The 5,220-nt window shown below is 43.5% G+C and overlaps 1 protein-coding gene across 3 annotated transcripts in view; it reads right to left on the reverse strand.

Moving 5' to 3' along the window:
* Nucleotides 1–4,077, reverse strand: part of ACSL4 (acyl-CoA synthetase long-chain family member 4) — a 90,642-nt gene extending 86,565 nt beyond the window's left edge. For 2 of the 3 annotated variants that reach the window (XM_011951672.1, XM_011951670.1), the window contains exon 1: nt 3,813–4,066. The gene's annotated coding sequence lies outside the window, so the exon portion shown is untranslated. Of the gene's footprint in view, nt 1–3,812 lie in introns of all 3 variants that reach the window. The other variant, XM_011951671.1, reaches the window with a different exon arrangement.
* Between the last annotated feature and the right edge of the window lie 1,143 nt (nt 4,078–5,220).

The following is a 5,220-nucleotide window of genomic DNA, read 5'->3' on the forward strand; positions in this document are numbered from 1 at the left end:
CAAAGTGCAAATTAAAACTAGGAGGATATATTACTACACACCTATGAGAATGGCTAAAATAAAAAATAGTAACACCACCAAATGCTGTCAAGGATGAGGAGCATTCACACATTCCTGGTGGGAATGTAAAATGGTACAGCCACTCTGGAAAATGGTTTGGCAGTTCCTTAGAAAATTAAACATGCAAGTGCTATCCACCCAAGAAGTACACTCTTGGGCATTTCAGAAACAGAAATTTATGTTCATACCAAATCCTGCAGACAACTGTTCATATGAGCTTTATTCAAAATAGGCAATAAATAAATAAGTAAAACAAACAAAAACCCTGGAAACATCAGATGCCATTACAGGTGACTGGTAAACAAACTGCAGTAAATCCATATTATGGAATATCACTCAGCAATGGAAAGGAACAAGCCATTGATAAAGGGTACAGTCCTCGAACTAATCTCCAAGGAATTACGCTGAGTGAAGTAAAGCCAGTCTCCAAAGGTTATATACTGTGTGATTCCATTTATATAAGCATTTTTGAAATGACAAAATTATGGACATGAAAAACAGATCAGTGGTTGCCAGGAGTCAGGGATGAAGGGAGATGGCTACATCTATAAAAAGACAACAAAAAGGATCCTTGTGGTAATGCAATTGTTCTGTATCTTGACTGTGGTGGTGCTTATACGAATCTACACGTGATAACATTATGTAGAATTAAATACACACATGCAAATAACTGCATTAAAGCTGACGAAATCTAAGTGAGGTTGATGGATTGTATCTATTTCAATTCTGTAGTTGTGATGTTACACAGTACTTACGCATGAGGTTACTATTGGGGGAAATTAGATAAAGCGTATTATTTCTTACAACTATATGTGAATCTACAACTATCTCAAAATAAAAAGTTAAAAGGGAAAGAGAGTATATAAGACCAGCCAATGGTAGAAGTAGGAAAACAAAGCTTTTCTTTTTGCTAAAGGCTCAGCAATTGAAAGTGAAAGGATGGAGAAAAAGGTAATGTCAAAGAGTCTACAGGCTACAATTAATAGAATCGAATCTTCCTTCCCTATGGAGCCTTAACTTCTCCAGAATTTTGTTTGTCCTTGATTTGACTGTTGTTCTTTTTAATAAAAATAAACTGCATGTACATCTGTCTCTCCACATGCCTCAAAACCATCTCCATCAGCCCAAAGTATAAACTCACAGAATAGGGTTTGTCTTCTTAACCATCATGTACTGAGGGCGTGACATAAGTGACAGATGAAGGAAGAAGACAGTTGAATGAATTAATAAATGAATGAGATGCCCACATATTCTTTTAAAGTTCCTAGCCAATTACAGTTGTAAGGCAGTATATGAGTGCAGTGGCGCGATCTCGGCTCCCTGCAAGCTCGGCCTCCTGGGTTCATGCCATTCTCCTGCCTCAGCCTCCCAAGTAGCTGGGACTATATGCACCCACCACCACGCCCGGCTAATTTTTTATATTTTTAGTAGAGACGGGGTTTCAGTGTTAGCCAGGATGGTCTCGATCTCCTGACCTCGTGATTCACCTGCCTCGGCCTCCCAAAGTGCTGGGATTACAGGCGTGAGCCACCGCACCCAGCCATTCCCTTACAAATTTCTAAAAGCCATGGACATTTAAAAACTAGTGCTGTATAACACACATTTCACTTGTAAGCAGAAATTAACGTAATACCCAACATTTGTAAAATGCTTCTGAGTTTACAGATTTTCACATATAATAATTTATTTAATCAGGATGAATTAAGAACTAAGTATACCTAAATTGAAACCACTATACACAAACCTTTGAGAAAAACATTCTACACAACTGGTATAACAGGATTTATGACAGCCTTAACGCAAATTGCCTTATATACGTGTGTGTACACATATATATACACGTATGTGTGTGTATATATATATATATTTGTCATATATATTCACTTTAAGAATATATCATTCAAATTGGGGGATTTGTGGATCATTTCAACAGCCATAAAGACACTTATTTTACAGACGCAAACACTAAGAGAGGTGAAGTGACTTGTTCAAGGTTATATATCTAACTAGAGCTGGGTCTAGAACCTGAACCTCTTCAGAGTTCCAATTCATTTCTCTTGTCTTTGAATTGAACAAGATTCTTCTTTCTTCACCCATCTCACCCCTACCAAAAATACTGAAAGAGATATCTTAATCTAAATCACTTGTGTTTTTAAATAGGGGATTTTCCAAAAAAAAAAAAAAAACCCACAAAACTGAATTTACTCAAGCTTTCAATTGCTGTATTACACCTTCCATGGATTTTTAGTTGTCAAATTATTTCTTATATCAGGACAATAAGGTACTTTATTCTAAGGTACAAGTATACTGACAGTTTAATGTTTCATTCCCCCACCTAAATGGCAGAGAGTGTTAATTCTAACAGGAATCTTACATGTCTTACACTTTAGCAGTTTCAATCAAAAGATGAGCTATTTTACAATTTAAGGAAGAGGCCTTACATTATTAAAATCTTGATTGATATGCTCAATGGCAGTACCACCATTGAATCTCCACCTGCTGTCTTATGTATCAAGAACATTTAAAAAGTCTTTCTTGTTAGAGACAAAATAAAAGAAAAACTAAAGTGACAAGCAACTATGAGAAGTAAGGCTTTAATTAGGTTAAATTTGCATTACGCAGCCTGCATGAATTTAGAGGTCCTAGAATCAAAACACTAGAAGGAACCTTAGTTATGCTCTAGTTCTACAGACTGATTTTTGCAGAAGAGGAAACTGAAGCGCTGATGAGACCATTAACTAATAAAGCAAACCGCTTTTTCAAAGGGATTCATTTCAATGCCATTTTACCCTTATTTTGCATCTCACTGTTGTTTCTCGGGGCGACGATTGACCTTTTTTTAGGTGAAAAGAGCTAATAGAGCAAATTAATTTCAAGAGGGTGAAAAATGCCTTTGAAGGAGGAGATGCTGGAGTGAGGAGGAGAAATGACGTCTTATTTAAAATATGTAACCCCTTGATGGGGTTAGACAATGAATCATATTCTCCTAGATTTTTCTGTGTCTATAGACATCAGCCACAGTTCTTTTCTGTGTCTACAGACATCAGCCACAGGCACTCAAACGAGAGGAAGAGGAAGTGAATAAAGCTCATACTAAATATATAGCACCCACTGAAGGCAGGGATGTAGACAGAAAGAACGGGGGTGGGGGAAGGAAGGAAAGCACGCGTCGCCAGGATCCAGCTGTTTTCTAACATACCTAATTCTACGGAAGCTAGAAAGATATCGGAAGCAAGGAAGATATCGGAAGCGAGGGCATCCCTCAAATTCGAGAGGGCGGATGCCTCTAGGGCTAGAGAGACTCCCTGGCCCTCTTTAACAGAGTGACTGGGAGGGGACAAAATGGAGTTGAGGTTTAGGGGCATCCTAAAGGTCGTTTGGAGGTCTAGCAAGCACTTCATGGTCTCCTCTGGAAAGGGCCGTGGTAAAGCCTACTACCCCGATCAGGAAGATGAGTTCTAGCCCTAGGGATGCGGTGAGCGGCAGGAAGAGGCAGGCTGGGGATCCGAGGTCCCCAGACTCCATCACAGGAGGTTACTATAACCTAGGGAATCTTCCCGGCCCCAGCGGAGGCGAGCGGATAGATAGCCCTAGCTCAAGAAAAAAAGCGAGCCGATTCCAGCAGCTGGAATGCCCACCCAACCTCCACCCGGCTCAGGTGAGGTACGCCAGTCCCCACCCTGGAGATGGGGCCCTGGTACCGACAGGGCAGGGGTGCCGGGGCCGCAGCCTCCCCAGACAGGGATACTCACCCGAGGGGCGGCCCACCGCGTCTTCGCAGCCGGCCGGCGCCTGGCACTCGGGAAGCTCGCAAAAAGGAACCGCGTGCCCGCTAGCGCTGGGACGAGGAGGAGCGCGCCACGGAGGCCAGAGAAAAAGCCGCAGCGGCGCGCGCGCACCCGGACAGCCGGCGGAGGCGGGGCTCAGCGCGATCCCGGAAAAGACGCGCCCGGAGGGGCGGGCGGAGCGGGGGCGCGCGGTGGTGTGGCAGAGCCAGCCGAATCGCTGGCTGTAGACGGCTCGGCCCACCCACGCGCCCGCCCCCGCTCGCCCGGGACGTCAGCCGAAAAGGCGGAGCCGAACGGGCTTCCCGGGGAGAGGGAGGGGCGCTGCGGGGAAGGCGAGGCGGCTAACGGCTCGCCTCAAGTTGTTGTTCCCGCTGGCGAGCCGCTTCTGTCAGGCTCGCTGCTGGTGTCGTTGAGTGTGTTTCGGAATGTCCTTGCGCCTAATAGCAGTGAGGCGCAGGACTGGCCCACGCCCTCACCTGCGGCTTGCTTCGCAGGACTCCACCCCAGGATAAAAGTTCCCCTCGGGTCATCTTCCAGCTGCCCTCAAAAGACACTCGTTTTTGGATTTCACTGCTCCAAGTTTAGAGAGCTATCTTAAACACTGAGCTGATGCCTCTCATCCATTTATCTTGCCTCTCACTGCGTTAAGATCCCCGCTGACTCCCACTGATGAACTATCACAAGGACTCAGGATTTTCACGTTGTCTTCCATTTCCACGATGGTTTCATGGCAAAAGAACCCCCAACTGATAAGGAAAAGTCACCGCAGCTCTGTGACATCTTACTAGCCCTGATCATTGCTTATAAGCTGGTCATACGAATGCTGTTATAACAGATGCAAGAAATTGCCATTAAAATTAAAATTCCAGCGAACTATCTGAGGGCTTCAAAAGGGAAAGACCATAATTGCAAATGAGCCCTGATAAACTGCAAGAATATATCATCCAAAAAATTAAATCTCAAGAATTCTTCCAGTTCCCTGATGTGTAATGGTGAACTAGCTTCCTGTTCCTGATGGCAATCGACATTTCACTTCACCTGCTGATTTCCATTTTCCCATAGAATTACCATTTCTGCTTGTGTGTGTATATATGTGTATATATGTGTGTGTGTGTGTATATATATGTATATATAAAATGCCTTACCACCTGAGATTACAGGCTAGAGTAGTTCTTAAACTTCAGTGTGCATCACAATTATCTGGGGTGCTTGTTAAAACGTAGGTACCTGGAGCTACAACCCCCCCGGGTATTTTTATTCTGATCTGGGTAGGGATAAGAAATTTGAATTTCTAATAAGCAGCCCAGGTGACACTAAAAGTGGTTAGCTGAGAGCACAGAGCTACAGTTTTTGTGTGTTACTACTCTGAAGC

The sequence above is a fragment of the Colobus angolensis genome, unplaced genomic scaffold, assembly GCF_000951035.1.
Source record: "Colobus angolensis palliatus isolate OR3802 unplaced genomic scaffold, Cang.pa_1.0 Scaffold324, whole genome shotgun sequence".
In the NCBI taxonomy this organism is placed as follows: domain Eukaryota; kingdom Metazoa; phylum Chordata; class Mammalia; order Primates; family Cercopithecidae; genus Colobus; species Colobus angolensis.